This window comes from Sphaeramia orbicularis, chromosome 22 (genome assembly GCF_902148855.1).
Source record: "Sphaeramia orbicularis chromosome 22, fSphaOr1.1, whole genome shotgun sequence".
Taxonomy (NCBI): Eukaryota; Metazoa; Chordata; class Actinopteri; order Kurtiformes; family Apogonidae; genus Sphaeramia; species Sphaeramia orbicularis.
Window position 1 is genome coordinate 29,987,660 of NC_043978.1, and position 17,457 is coordinate 30,005,116.

Sequence of the window (17,457 nt, forward strand, 5' to 3'; positions counted from 1 at the left end):
CTACACTAAATGAATAATTCCACTGTGTTGAATTCCCACAGGGGGCAGTAGTGAGCAGGTAACCAATGGTGACCAATACTTAAAAACATTCTCCAGATCCAGATGCTTTTCCCAAAAATCTGTGAGGAGAGCCATGATATGATCCAGACCTAAACTGTGTAAATATATGAAGTGGATATATGCTATAAATGTTAAGTTGCAGGTACAGACAGACGGACAAATGAAATCACAGACAGACCTGAGGGTAAAGATAAAAGTACCATTTATAAATCATTAGTAACAATAATGAGATACCAGTTTCTATTTTAAGCAGTATTTATTTTTCATACTTGATTTCACATTTTAATAACTAGAAAAGAAAACTGTGATACACATTATACCTTTTTTTTTTTTTTAATTGACATTCAGTATCAGACATTCACATTCGGTACATCATATGTATATATCATACATTTGTTTTCTGCTTTAAAGGCCAGAATAATATTTTTGTTTTATGTCAGATAAGCATTTTTTTTTTCTTTTTCCTTGTCTTTTTCTGTTTTTTTCTTTCTTTTCTTCTTTTTTTTCCTTCTTTTGCTTTCGCAGGGCATCAAAAAATTGAGTAAAACTCTGATTGTTACTCTCCACAGGAATCTTTAGTAAAATGTGAAAGATTTATACGATCTGAAGAGGAACAAGTGTTCTTCTTTCCGTGTTTAATCTGGACACTGACACAGTCTACTCCTTAAGTATTTCAGTATATTTGGTATTTAATAATGACAGACATTCAGTTTAGTCAGATTTATAAAATATTTGATCTTGTACAGACCTGCAAATATATATATATATATATAGTACTGGCCAAAAGTTTGGACACACCTTCTCATTCTTTGCATTTTCTTTATTTTCATGACTATTTACATTGTAGATTCTCACTGAAGGCATCAAAACTATGAATGAACACATGTGGAATTATGTACTTAACAAAAAAGTGTGAAATAACTGAAAACATCTCTTATATTCTAGTTTCTTCAAAGTAGCCACCCTTAGCTCTGATGACTGCTTTGCACACTCTTGCCATTCTCTTGATGAGCATCAAGAGGTAGTCACCTGAAATGGTTTTCACTTCATAGCTGTGCCTTGTCAGGGTTACTTAGTGGAATTTCTTGCCTTATTGATGGGGTTGGGACCATCAGTTGTGTTGTGCAGAAGTCAGGTTGATGCACAGCTGACAGCCCTATTGGACAACTGTTAGAATGCATATTATGGCGAGAACCAATCAGCTAAGTAAAGACAAACGAGTGGCCATCATTACTTTAAGAAATGAAGGTCAGTCAGTCTAGAAAATTTCAAAAACTTTGAATGTGTCCCCAAGTGCAGTCGCAAAAACCATCAAGCGCTCCAACGAAACTGGCTCACATGAGGACCGCCCCAGGAAAGGAAGACCAAGAGTCACCTCTGATGCTGAAGATAAGTTCATCTGAGTCACCAGCCTCAGAAATCGCAAATTAACAGCAGCTCAGATAAGAGACCAGATGAATACCACACAGAGCTCTAGCAGCAGACACATCTCTACAACAACTGTTAAGAGGAGACTGCGTGAATCAGGCCTTCATGGTCAAATAGCTGCTAGGAAACCACTGCTCAGGAGAGGCAACAAACAGAAGAGATTTATTTGGGCCAAGAAACCCAAGGAATGGACATTAGACCAGTGGAAATCTGTGCTTTGGTCTGATGAGTCCAAATTTGAGATCTTTGGATCCAACCGCCGTGTCTTTGTGCGACGCAGAAAAGGTGAACGGATGGATGCTACATGCCTGGTTCCCACCGTGAGGCATGGAGGGGGAGGTGTGATGGTGTGGGGGTGCTTTGCTGGTGACGCTGTTGGGGATTTATTCAAGATTGAAGGCAACCTGAACCAGCATGGCTACCACAGCATCCTGAAGTGACATGCCATTCCATCCGGTTTGCGTTTAGTTGGACCATCATTTATGTTTCAACAGGACAATGACCCCAAACACACCTCCAGGCTGTGTGAGGGATATTTGACCAAGAAGGAGAGTGATGGAGTGCTGCGCCAGATGACCTGGCCTCCACAGTCACCGGACCTGAACCCAACCGAGATGGTTTGGGGTGAGCTGGACCGCAGAGTGAAGGCAAAAGGACCAACAAGTGCTAAGCATCTCTGGGAACTTCTTCAAGACTGTTAGGAAACCATTTCAGGTGACTACCTCTTGATGCTCATCAAGAGAATGCCAAGGGTGTGCAAAACAGTCATCAGAGCTAAGGGTGGCTACTTTGAAGAAACTAGAATATAAGATATGTTTTCAGTTATTTCACACTTTTTTGTTAAGTACATAATTCCACATGTGTTCATTCATAGTTTTGATGCCTTCAGTGAGAATCTACAATGTAAATAGTCATGAAAATAAAGAAAATGCAAAGAATGAGAAGGTGTGTCCAAACTTTTGGCCTGTATTGTACAAGTAAAATGGAAATCTATAAGAAATGTAAGTCTGTCCCAAACTGGACAAGGACTGTTCTAACCACCTTTATGACCTCAAAATAGATTATTACTAGTTCTGTAGCTAGAGTATTAGTATTGTGAAATAGAGATAGAAATGAAGAGGATGACTGAATTATGGACTTATGATGCATTGGATATATATATATGTGTGTGTGTATGCATATTAATGTTCACTGAAATATGTGCATGGTCAATATGTTTTTTTGTTTTGTTTTTTTTTTTAGTCTGAAGAACACAGTCCACAGATCCATCCAATCCATAGACCCAACAATCACTCCATGAAACAAAAATTTATGATACAAACTTCACGAATTAAATAATTAATTTATACAGACAGACTGAAAAGGAGTAGGCTGAAGCTTTCTGCTTATTTTACCTTCCCTTTATATATTATCTTACAGCACGTCCTCAACTTTAACAAACACAACATATTCACACCGACAATGAAAACAACATGAACGCTGATATAAATATTAAATGTTGCATACAAAGCTCATATATCTATTAAGAGTCATATTTATAAATGTTTTTTTTCAGTAATATGTAATGCACATACTGATATTATTATCAGTATTTTATTTTAGTCACTGTAGAGCTTATTGAGGGTGGGAGGAAGGGGGGTTAGAAAGGTTGTTTGTTTGTTTGGCGTGTTATATTGTTGTGTTTATGATCGTATGTTCATTAAAATGGAAAATCAATCAAATTTATATCTAAAAAAAAAAAAAGAAAGAAATGTATGTCTATCCCCACATAGACATAATTATTTAGTTTAATAATATTCTATAGGGATAGGCAGATTTTTTTATTATTATTATTTAAGTTTTTATTGATTTTATCATATTTTCAGACATTTACAAAAAAAAAAAAAAAAAAAAAAGGAAAGACAAAATAAAAATAAACCGGAAAAGCACTTGGAGAGCGCAGACCTCCGCCAAGCCAGATCAGCCCCCCCCCCGCAATCACCACCAAAATTCCTTGTGCCAGCATCAACATTTCCTGAAATTTTCATCCGAATCCATCCATAACTTTTTGACTTATCTTGCACACAGACAGACAGACAGACAAACCAACGCCGACAAAAACGTAACCTCCTTGGTGGAGGTAAAAACTTAACAACCCACAACTTTAAAAGGCAGCTGCGGGATAGAAAGATATTTAAAAATCTATATTTTTAATAAAAATGTAGCATGCTGACTAGGGGAGTAAGAAAATATCAGTTCTGCAATATATTGCGATATTTCATTTCACAATACTGTATCGATATTAAAAAAGTAATGTATCGATATTTTTAGGTATTTATTCAAATTCATTTTGTTGTTTTTCTTTTTTGTTTATATTTTATTTATTATTATTTAACACTCTTTAATTAAATAATGTTAGTTCCTTTGTTGAGATTGCATAAAAATAATGTTAGGATGTTAGTTCTTAACAAAGAGAATATGAACATTTGAACAGGATCCTTAACTGTAATGTCTGTAAAACATAATTTCAGTTTGAACACAGGAACATTTTGTGATATAGCATTAGATCCTGTTGTGATCAAATAAAAATGTGTTTAGTATTTGTGCATGTTTCTGGTGTAGTTCAATTCTTCCAGGAAAAAATCTTTTAAAAAAACAAACAAATAAATTGCCTTTTTAACAGTATCACAATATATCGTCATATATCGTATCGTGATCCTAGTATTGCGATTTGTATCATATCGCCAGATTCGGGCCAATACACAGCCCTAATGCTGACACAGTATAATCAACAATAAACATACAAACAGTGGTCTGTTGAATATCTTTGTATTACATGCATACTTTTTATTATGGCAAAGATCAGTGATTGTTATTTAAAACCTATTTTCTGGCTGAAGGACAAATGTAGATCTGTAGAAATGTTGAACTGTGTTATTACTGAAAGTTGTAAAAATGACAGATGTGTTTTTGGATGTTCATTTTTGCTACTTGAACCAGTACAGACTTTAATATGAGTAGATGTTCTAAACTTTTTCATATATCCAGAGGATGTATGTATGTATATATGTAATAATACTAAATCACCTCAGGCAGTGTCATTCTGAATATTTAGGCCTATATATCATTTCTTTCATTTCTGTACGTGGAAAACCTGCCGCTGATACTTCAGACTTTGTAAACTCATAAAAATGCAATCAGCGCAGATCGGTTACTTCTTATGAGTAATTTGTAGAAGTAGTAAAGCACAGGCTGCAGAGGCTTTGGGCGAAAAAAAAAAAAAAAATCATAGTGCTGAGAGTTTGTAAGGAACCAGCAGTGGAGATCAGACGTGTGACCGTATCAAGAAAATTAGATTAACTGAATTAGAGGGATTAGATTGACTACAGCTGGTATGGACCTGATGCCTCCAAGAAAAAAAAAAAAAAAAAAAGATAGCAAGAGGAAGCACCCAGTACAGAGAGAAGAGAAGAGGAACAAGGAAAGGAAGGAGGAGCCGGAGGAGCATAAAGATATAAAGAAGTTTCTTCAGGGAGTTGGGTTGAAAAAGTCGTATTGCGGTATAGAGAGAGGAGCGAAAGGAGGAGACAGCTCAGCACATTTCGCTATCCTGGGTAACTTTTAGGGGCTGGCACTGAAATGAGCAGCTGATGCTGTGGCGGCTGGTCCTGGGTTGAACAGGGTCTTCAGCTCCATGGTGTTCATCTAAAGCTGTAGTGCCCCTTAGTGGATGAACACTGGAAAACACACAACCACAGCTGAACCTCTGAGCTAACACAGTCAAAATAGAAGACAAACATGTACAGAGTTCAGAAAAAAAAGAGAAGATTTAAAGCCTCAGGTCTGTTATGAGGGCTCCTTCTGTACTGAAAAGATACATGTCAACCCTCAATTATATATTTAATCCATTACATTTTTTATATTGTTGTGACACTTTACAGCCAGACTCATCAACCCCATGAGTTTTTCAGACTATCCACCAAAATGAAACTAACACAAGACTATTATACACCGTCTAATCTAATCTATAGGTTAAGAATCCTTATGCATCTTGTTTTTGATAAAAAAATAAATAAATAAGTAATTAAAATATAAAATACTTACGGAAGAAGACTAGGGCTACTGGCAAAAAAAAAAAAAAAAATTAAATCAAGTTTCAATATATATATATATATATATATATATATATATATATATTTATATTATTCTCAGAAAAAAGTCAGAATTCTGACTATAATCTCAGAATTTTGTCTTTTTTTCTCAGAATTCTGACTTTAATCTCGGCATTCTGACTTTTTTCTCAGAATAATAATAATAATAATAAAAATATTGGACCTTAATTTTATTTTTTTTCCCAGTGGCCTTAATCCTCTTCCATAAATATTTCTGTAAACCAACTTGAAAGACTTATGTTGTATGCTGACATTTCAACTAGATTTCTTAATAGAACTATTAATAGAACAGTCTATGTAGAAATTAATGGGACCATGTTATTTTAGCATAAAACTGTAACAATTAAAATTAAAATAATTAAAATTAAAATACAAAATGCTTCCGGAAGAAGATTAGGGCCACTGGCAAAAAATAAAAAATAAAATGAAGGTTATATATATATATATATATATATATATATATATATAAAATTATTATTCTCAGAAAAAAGTCAGAATTCGGACTTTAATCTTAGAATTCGGACTTAATTCTCAGAATTCAGACTTTAATCTCGGCATTCTGACTTTTTCCTCAGAATAATAATAATAATAAAAATATTGGAGCTTAATTTTATTTTTTTCCCCAGTGGCCTTAATCCTTTTCCATAAATGCTTCTGTAAACCAACTTGAAAAAATTATGTTGAATGCTGACAATTCAACTAGATTTCTTAACAGAAATATAATCAGCCTATGTAGAAATTAATGGGATCATGTTATTTTAGCATAAAACTGTAACAATTAAAATTAAAATAATTAAAATAAAAATATAAAATGCTTACGGAAGAAGATTAGGGCCACTGGCATAAAAATTTAATTAAATTAAAGTTCAATATGTATGTATTCTATTATTATTCTCAGAAAAAAGTCAGAATTCTGACTTTAATCTTAGAATTCGGACTTAATTCTCAGAATTCGGACTTTAATCTCGGCATTCTGACTTTTTTCTCAGAATAATAATAATAATAATAATAAAAATATTGGACCTTTTTTTTTTTTTCCCAGTGGCCTTAATCCTCTTCCATAAAAGCTTCTGTACAACAACTTGAAAGAATTATGTTGAATGCTGACAATTCAACTAGATTTCTTAACAGAAATATAATCAGCGTATGTAGAAATTAATGGGATCATGTTATTTTAGCATAAAACTGTAACAAACGCAATGAAAGAATACGAAGCTATGGATGGATGGATGGATGGATGGATGGATGGATGGATGGATGGATGGATGGATGGATGGAGAAACTGTGGAGACTTATGTGGTTATAAACAATTTACTTCCATAAAAACATGAAAAAATATAGACTCTTTCCTGTTTGTATGTGTGAGTATGTCTTAAACGCAAAAACAGAAGACAGAAACAAAGCTAAGAAACAATGGTTAACATCTGTAATCCCACAAATATAATTATAAAAGAGGAAATATTACTCAAGTTCAGCTATTTCTATACAACTCAATACAGTGTACAGTGTCCTGATTCATTCCACTCATTCATTCATCCATCACTCTAATTCATTATTTTATCATATTACATAATGCATTTGTGTGATTTGTCTTTTATTATTGAGGTAGGAGTAGTTGAAACATGTTTTGTTCGGTCACGGTGTCTTTGACCTTCTAATTCTACTTAGTTCATGAGTCCCAGTGAATATTTGTGCTGAATTTGTACTCTGTCTGAATAAGAGTGAATATTTCCTTCACTCTTTCTGAAACTACATCCTGAAAATGGAAAATTTTGAAGAAGACACATTTTTTCTTTTTTATTTCAGTGTAAAAAAAAAAAAAAAAAAGTAAAATTATAGGAAAATATTTACATTTACACACTATCTTTTCATAAAAATGTGAATATGAACAAATACGACCAACCTGAAATGTCTTAAGAGAAATAAATGCAAGTGGGCCGATATTCTGCCTGTTACTAAATATTTTTGTGTATTTGTAGATCCACTGTGATCTGTAAGTTTTAATGCACATGTTGAAATGATAAACTGGGACATATTACTGTTAAAATTGCACCCATTCAAATTCATTTTTAACCACTGTTTTGTTTTGTAGGATTAAGTCCAAGCTGAAAACTTGTCTTTTTAGTTCTGCATTCACTTGTTTTCATCTTAACCATTTTAATTTTCTATTTAAAATTCTATATTTTACTGCTTTTAATCTTTAGTCTTGTCTATGTATTTGAAATATTTCATCAATTTTAATCACAATGTGAATTACGCTACTCAAACTTATCTTAATACTACATCGTGCTCCCACAGTCACATATATTCCATCAGAATAATCTATGCTCTGACACTATTTTGCAAATGTAACTGCTGCAGAATCCTACTTTTATCCGAAAAACCCAAAGAACTTTTTCTGCTCTTCCAGAATGTTGGAAAAAATTATTAGACCACTCTTTATTTTCTTCCATTTCTTGTTCATTTCAATGCCTGGTACAACTACAGGTACATTTGTTTGGACAAAAATAATGATAACAACAAAAATAGCTCATAAGAGTTTAATTTCAGAGCTGATATCTGGACGTTTTCCATGTTTTCTTGATAATAACCAAAATCACTTCAGTTCTTGCATCAGTATTTATGGCATTGTACTGACAAAAACAGTGCTTTTAGGCATTCCATGTTTTCTTTTCTGTCTGTTTTTGTCACATGATACACACAGGAGTTAGCACTTGATTGCATAACTATTGTTTTTGATGACTTTTGATGGTCTAATTAATTATTTTTTCTGCGACTGTATAGAGCCAAACCTATAGCATCATGCTAAAAGTATGGAGTTACATCTAGTTTTGTGAAATTCTGCAGAGATCATGCTTAGATATCATGCACATGTCCCAAAAATATGACATATTGACATAACTACATATAAGTATTGGCCCATGTTTCACCTCATGGACACCTAATGAACACTTTCACTACCTGATGGACTCATTTACTGAAATCTGTTATGAACTGGCAGTCTGAGGTTATTTTGTTGTCTTGTTTTGGTCTATGTTTGGACCGTGTCTACTGTGTTGTGTATGTACTTATATTCTAAGTAATCAACAAAAATCCACAAAAATAAAATACTTAACCCATAAGGAGCCAGTGTGGCTTGTGTGGCAGTTCCCAAATGCATTTCTCTCTATTTAACCTTTCCTATGTAATTTATGTGATGTTGTGTCATTTTAATGTTTTTAACCCTTTCATGCATACTGGTCACTACGGTGGACAGCTATTCTACAGCTGTTCTCTTGTATATTCATGGGTTTTGTTGTTTTAGTTCCATATCAGCCAACACAGTGGACACCCATGCATCATCCCATACACTGACATTTATATCACTACTGTAACTTTGCTGTTGTTGATAAACCTGATCTGGAGTTACATGTTTGAGTGTACAAATTTGCTAACTGTTATTAGACTGTTTTTGTTGTTGTAATTATTTTTTTTTTTTTACAAAAAGTTTTTTTTTTTTTTTTTGCAAATTATCTCGATGAAAAAAGTAATGACTAGTATTTGAGTATGTTAAAATGTGAGAAAACATCAGATTAGCAGCATGAAAAATGTTTTTATTTCATAGTTTTCACACAATGTATCAATAAATACATGTTTCTTTGCTTCAAAAATTAAACACATTGTATCCAGCTTAGCGGACATTTTTGCAACTCCATGAAAAATGGGCTCCTAAAAAAATTTCAATCACATTGTTTTTTTCATGCCTAAAGAGGAATAAAAACACTCAGGAAAAAAAATCCTTAGGGCTTTCATAATTCATGCATGAAAGGGTTAATGTTGAGTATTTAATTTTACCCTGTTTTGTTTATTCATTTATATTGACATACATGTTGTTTGATTCAATTCCTTCATTTTTGCATTGATCTGACGGCATCATGTTCTGTTATTTCTGCCCTGTCCACTACGATACATTCAAAGTTAGTCATGTTTTCACGTTTGCTGTACTTATCTCTTTCATTGTGTTGTGTTGTTTTCTATGTTTTTATTCTGCTGTCGTCCCCTTTTGCTTTGTCTGTCAAAGCACTTTGTAAACTCAGTTTTTAAAGGTGCTATATAAATAAAGTTGTTATTATTATTATTATTATTATTATTATTATTATTATTAAGGGTCAAAACACAGTAATATCACGTCAGAGAGTGACCTTTAATTGCTTGCCATTCCAACATTTATTTCAACGTAAAGTAGCTCCTTGTTTTGGATAATCCCTTATTGTCCAACTAAAGCAAAAATGAATTTAAAAGTAAAAATGTGGGTCATTTAGCAACACTAATCTTTCAAATCGTCTCTAAAATGTCCCGTCAGAGACGTTTCGAGGACCGTGTTTTGACCCTTATTTATCACCATCTATTACAATATTATCCTCTGTATTTTGCATTTTTCCAGTAAAAATCGTCTATTTTCTTATGTTTAATTGACTGATTATGTTGATGTCCATAAAAGCTCAGAGTAAAGTCAAAGGTTATTATATCCAAAACAGAAAAAAACTGAAGAAGGGTGACTTTTTTTGTAAAATCTCTCATTAATTGAACATAAACAAGTGTCTCCATCCACTGTCACTGGTCCAACTCCATGGGTTTTACTGGTGAATCAATATTGTAGAAGATGACGGTGTTTCCATGGTAACTATGGAGCCTCTGAGCGTCCAAATGGGTCATATCTGACGACCATGAAAAGATGATAAACTGTATTTTACACCAATTATTTACATGTATTGATAGGATTAGTGGATCAACAGGTACTAAACACTTTAGATCAGAGGGTTTTGGTCAGTCATTGATGTTTGTGTCCTTATGGGTTAATCACAGTTTTCTAAAGTTACAAGGCATATCCCATTGTATCTGAATATATCAACATTTCATCTATTTTGCAACAATGTGTGTTTATGTTTTGTACCAACAACTGCAACTATATAATATATTGAGAATATATGCGATGAAAGATCCACAAGGAAATTCACCACTGAGGATATTTTTCATGACAAACTGTACTTTACACCAATTATTTACATGGATTGATAGGATTAGCGCACAGGTGTCAAACATGTGGCCCGGGGGCCAAATCTGGCCCGCCAAAGGGTCTAGTCTGGCCCCTGGGATGAATGTGTGAAATGCAAAAATTACACTGAAGATATTAATCATTTTAGTTCAGGTTCCACATACAGACCAATTTAATCTCCAGTGGGTCGGATCAGTAAAATACTATCATAATAACCTATAAATACTCACAACTCCACATTTTTGTCTTTGTAAATGTAAACATTTTAATGTCATTTTACTGTATTTACACTAAAACTAAATTTTCACAAAAACATAAACAACCTCAACAAATATGAACATTTTGAAATGTCTGAAGTGTAATTTTAACAATATTCTGCCTGTTATTAAATGTTTTGTGCATTTGTAGAGCCACTGTGATCTGTAAATTGTAATTTACATGCGTAAATGATAAACTGAGACATAATATTGTTAAAATTGCACTTAGTTTTCTTAAGAAATTTTCATTTGTTCATGTTATTCACATTGTTTTAAAGCACAGTTGTAAAACATGTGGCCCGGGGGACAAAACTGGCCCTCCAAAGGGTCCTGAAATGCAAAAATTACACTGAAGATATTAACAATCCTTTTAGTTCAGGTTCCACATTCAGACCAATTCAATCTCAAACGGGTCAAACCAGTAAAATACTATCATAATAACATATAAATAATGACTACTCCAAATTTTTCTCTTTGTAAATGTAAACATTTTCATGTATTTACATTAACACAAAGTATAATTGCACAAAAAAATGTAAATAACCTGAACAAATATGAACAACCTGAAATGTCTTAAGAGAAGTTAGTACAATTTTAACAAGATTCTGCCTGTTACTAAATGTTTTGTGTATTTTTTATATTATAATGTAAATGTGTAAATGATAAACTGAGGCAGAATGTTGTTAAAATTACACTTATTTTTTCAGTTTGTTCATGTTAGTCACATTGTTTTAAAGGATAGTTTGTAGATGTAAACCTTTTCATAATGTAAATTAACTTTTTTCACTCTTAAACATAGAGAGAAGTTCGGAGTTGACATTATTTAAATATTATTATGTTTGTTAGACCCAAAGTTATTTCTGTTTGGCATATATCCAGAAAAACATAAATATACAACAAAAGAATGGATTTTTATAGACTTCAGTCTACTCATTGCTAAAAAATGCATTTCATTATTTTGGAAAAGAACTCATAAACCAACTGTTAGTCAGTGGATATGGCAGATGCTTTCTACCCTTCCACTAGAAAAAAATTTCCTATATTCTTAAGGGCAAACAGGAGTCATTTGAACGTGTTTGGAATCCTTTCATTGTGTATGCTAAGAATCTAAATTTACTGGAGGACAATGCAAACATTTGAAAAAGTTACCACTGTGGTTTCTGAAGGTGGATGCTCAGATTTCTACAGTTTGTATACAGGGTGGGGAAGCAAACTTTACAATGAACATTTAGTTGTTTTTTCTCAGCAGGCACTACGTCAGTTGTTTTGAAACCAAACATATATTGATGTCATAATCATACCTAACACTATTATCCATACCTTTTCAGAAACTTTTGCTCATATGAGTAATCAGGAAAGCAAACGTCAAAGAGTGTGTGATTTGCTGAATGCACTCGTCACACCAAAGGAGATTTCAAAAATAGTTGGAGTGTCCATAAAGACTGTTTATAATGGAAAGAAGAGAATGACTATGAGCAAAACTATTACGACAAAGTCTGGAAGATACTATTAAAGAAGAATGGGAGAAGTTGTCACCCGAATATTTGAGGAACACTTGCACAAGTTTCAGGAAGCGTGTGAAGGCAGTTATTGAGAAAGAAGGAGGACACATAGAATAAAAACATTTTCTATTTCGTCAATTTTCTTGTGGCAAATAAATTCTCATGACTTTCAATAAACTAATTGGTCATACACTGTCTTTCAATCCCTGCCTCAAAATATTGTAAATTTTGCTTCCCCACCCTGTATATATTTTTTTTCTTTTTGTAAACATAATGATGTTTGTGTTTGTAGTCGGCAGGTTGCATGGGTCTGATGTATGCACTGTTTGTTGTTTGTTTGTTAAAATTATTAAAATTTAAATAAAACATTTTGGCAAAAAAAAAATATATATATATATATTTTACTGGTTCGGCCCACTGCAGATCAAATTTAGCTGAATGTGGAACTGAAGTAAAATGAGTTTGACACCCCTGTTTTAAAGGATAGTTGGTAAATGTAAACATTTTCATTGCATAATTTTACTTTTTTGCTCTAAAACATAGAGAAAATTTTGGAGTTGACATTATTTATATATTATTATGTTAGTATTTTACTGGTCCGACCCACTTCAGATCAAATTTGGCTGAATGTGGCCCCTGAACTAAAATGAGTTTGACACCCCTGGATTAGTGGATCGACAGTTTAGATCAGTAGATGTTTTTGGTCAGTGGTTTATGGGTTAAAATTTAAAAAAAAAAGGACTGGACCACGTTTTTCCCACCTCATATTTTCTGAATGCATTAACTCTCCAGGCCAGATGTGGACCACCAGTTGATCATTGCAGCTCCACAGTATTTGACCTACTTCCTGTCCCTTTGCTGGTGTATCATTGACCCTTGTGTATGTATCACAGGTTGTTGTAGATGTGTGTGTCACTGTGCAGCAGAGAAAGACAGAGCTCTAACCAGGGGAGATAAGGCTTAAATCAATGTGATTAATTCATGTTAATTGCTGCCCCCTGGTGTCAGTGCCACGCTTGTCGTTACTTTGCTGATACACGCTGTTTTCAGCACTGCCTCTTTGGACCAGGAGATAAATCTCCCGAGTCGATAGAGAGACAGATACAAACTCCTCCTGCTTCACAGCTTCACACTGCGGTTACCTCCGGCCCAGATACAATGAAGAAATACAAACAAAAAAAAGAGACTTGCCCTCGAATCCCCTAGTGGAATTGGAGAATATTAACGAGACCACGGTGATGTATCATAGACAAACAGGAAGTGACAGATTTTGTTATGAATTTTCCCTCCTGCATATTCCGCTGTGATTTAGAGGCTTCACACAGCGTGCACAGCAAAACTGTAGGGCGTTGTCTGCATACTGATGTCCTGCTCATAAATGCACAGGCTTACAGGATCAGAGGCCTTCTCAGACGTCTTCAACGCAACCATCCATCCAACAACAGAGGTATTAAAGATGGGATGAAAACGCATAAGCGTCCTTTCACAATGACAGAACCAAAGGCACGTCTACAAACACAAACTGGGAATTAGAGGGAATCAGAAGTCAAGTTTACAATAAAATACATGATAATCTGTAGCACATGTGCATTTCCATTGACTAGTTATGGAAATATTAAAGTAAAGTAAAGTGGGAAGTAGAGATGGATGATGATAGTCGCTTGTTTCACTTGTAAAATTGTTAATATTCCATATTAACCCATAAACACCCAAACATCCACCATCAGCTTTATGGGTCAATGTAAATGTACAGCGCATCGAATCTGATGGATTTGCACTTCTATGTTAGCCTTAATGCAAAACAGAACATGAACTAGCCAACATCACCAATGATAAAGTTTAGCTGTAGTCTTGTTTGGCTTTTTCAGCAACAAATGTAAAATGTAAAAAAAAAAAAAATTAATTAATTAAACTGAGAGTACTTTCCAGGTGCACTGATTACCTTAACAGGAAATAAAATGCATCAACTTATTGTGACATAGGGTGACTTTTGTGTCAGGTCCCAAACGAAATTTTCTCTCTACTTAACTTTTCTTAAGTCACCATATCACCATTTATTACACTGGTCAACAACAAATTTATTGTTTAAGTTTTTTGAGCTGATTTAGGATAATTTTGGTGTGCTGAATCCAAAAATCACATTAATTTTGCTCAATCAGGTCAACTTTCTGAACTATGCTACATATTGGCTTTTTAACACTTTTTTCTTACATTTATGGGCATTTTCACATCATATGGTAAAAAAATTCTTTCATATTTCTTGCAATAAACGAGTTCTGAAGATTTTACTTTTGCCAATTTATGATTAATGTTTTTTTTAATATTACAGGTGAATGAAATGGCTTCGACTAGAAGATCTTGCAAAAATAAGCCTGACGTATTCTGCTACATCTGCGGTGAATACACCATTGTACCTAACAGGAATCGAGTCACAAGTTTCATAAAGTGTGCTTACCAATCTTATTTTGGTATTAATAATTATATTTTGTGAGAAGATCAAATTTTTTCAAAATCAAATTAGCAAAAAAAACCTGACCTGATTGAAAAAACAGATGTCATTTTTGGATTTAGCGGTGCAAAATGGTCCTAATTCAGTTGAAAAAACCTAGACAACTTGCAAAAAAACATTTTTTTGTAACCCAGTGTTAAAATATTATGCTCTGTATTTGGTATCTTTTCAGTGTAAATCATGAATTTTCCAATATTTAACCCTTTCATGCATGCATTATGAGAACTTTAGTTGAGATTTTTGTCCTGAGTGTTTTTATTCCTCTTTAGGCATGAAAAAAGTCAATGTGATTGAGATTTTTCATGGAGTTACAAAAATGTCCACTCAGCTGGACACCATGTATTTAATTCTTAAAGCAAAGAAACATGTATTTAAAACCATCATCGGAAAATGATATACTGTGTGAAAACTATGAAACAAAAACCTTTTTAATGCAGCTAATCTGATGTTTTCTCACATTTTGACATACTCTAATACTAGTTATTACACACTTCATGGAGATTATATGCAAAAAAAATTAAATAAATAAAGTTTTTGTTTAAAAAAAACAAAAAAAAACTGTTAATCACTGTCTTATAACAAGTAGCAATTGCTTTACACTTAAACATGTTAGTGCAGATCAGGTTTATCAAGAACAGCGCAGTTACAGTAATGGTATGAACTGAAACCCATGAATATACAATAGAACAGCTGTAAAAAAAAACAAAAAAAAACAAACAAAAAACAGTTTTTATCCCAGGGCCATAACTGCACTGAATCCTGCTGGACATTAATTAATTGTGTGGAATGCTGAATATTGTCCAGAGTATATGATGTTTTATGTCTCTTTTATACTTCTAGTAACACTCTTTTTTTTTTTATGCTGCTTTTTAGATATTTATGCTATCAGGGTTTTCTTTTTATATTTTAGTTTTTATACTCTTTTATATACATTATTTATACTTTTTTATGGCACCTAGGACGATTGCACTTTTTAAAATTTCGTTGTACCACAATGACAATAAAGACCTTCTCTTCTCTTCTCTTCTCTTCTCTTCTCTTCTCTTCTCTTCTCTTCTCTTCTCTTCTCTTCTCTTCTCTTCTCTTCTCTTCTCTTCTCTTCTCTTCTCTTCTCTTCTCTTCTCTTCTCTTCTCTTCTCTTCTCTTCTCTTCTCTTCTCTTCTCTTCTCTTCTCTTCTCTTCTCTTCTAGCTGTCCAATGTAGTGACCACTATACATGAAAGGTTTAATTCACTGATCATGCATGAAAAAGTGACTTTTTCAGCAAATATCATTAACTGAACATAAACCCAGTGTCTCCATCCACTGTCATTGATCCAACTCCATAAATTTTCCTGGTGAATCAATGTTGTAGAAGATGACGGTGTTTCCATGGTAACTACAGAGCATCTGAACGTCCAAATGGCTCATCTCTGATGACCATAAAACGATGAATAACTGCATTTTACACCAATTATTTACATGGATTGATAGGATTAATTTTTCAACAGTTATTAAACATTATAGATGAGCAGATACTTTTGGTCACCAGTGGATGTTTGGGTCTTTATGGGTTAAATAGGATTTTCAGACTTTCCAAGGTAGATTGTAGTATTTCATGAGATAATATACAACCAGCATTTTCATGCAGGTTTTTTTTTTTATGTGCAAGTTGAAAATGCTGATATAGAAATAGAGTACATGATGATATTACAATCATATACTAGTCAACATTTGCTAGGGATCAGTTTTATATTTGCACAATAATTGATGTTGTATAATATTTTGGGTGACTTCATATATTATGTGTGTACTTTGGCTAGTCATGTAAAGAAAAATGGACCAAAAGGTAAAAAAAAACATACATTTTTATTGCACTTTCAGGCAAAAGGGTGATACAACCCTTGAAATTAGAGTTCACAACAATTACTCTTCCAATTTTGTTTTCACTGAAACCACTCAGAATGTTCTGAAACACATACGGTGTGATGTCAATAATGTGTGTGGCCACCATCCGCATCCGCAGGCTGTACTCCACTGGGAAAGTATGTTTTCAAGTTTCCAGAATTACACCCCCGAATAGTCCTGATCCCTAGCAAATGTTGACTAGTATAGAATGACGAGACAGTTATCCACGATACATCATAATGTCTGTGTATATTCAATAAAATCATACCAGGAAGTGCTGGAAAATGGAAATTTATTTATTATTTGTCTATTCAAAATACTAATATTCCATTTCTGTTTGATACAATTATCATATACAGTCACACAATTAATTGAATTGCAGTAACAGTGTCACCCTGTTCAGTTATAAAATCACAAAAAGCTATAATTCTAAGGTTCAGTGAGTAGGTGGGAATATATTAGATTCAGCGACACTTATGAGGCTTATGATTTTTTTATGCGATGGAAAAAAAATACATGTTTCCCTCACTAACCACACAAGAAGTCCAAATTTGCAGTTACCAATATTGTCTACAAGAATAAAATTTGATTCATAAAATTAATCAAGCAACCCTAAGCATATACAGTAT

The 17,457-nt window shown here is 33.4% G+C and overlaps 1 non-coding gene across 1 annotated transcript; it reads right to left on the reverse strand.

Annotated features, from left to right (window-relative positions):
* Positions 1-570: 570 nt before the first annotated feature.
* On the reverse strand, positions 571-681 carry LOC115414406 (U5 spliceosomal RNA). The gene has a single exon (XR_003934615.1). It is a non-coding gene; the product is annotated as a U5 spliceosomal RNA (small nuclear RNA).
* Positions 682-17,457: the final 16,776 nt, after the last annotated feature.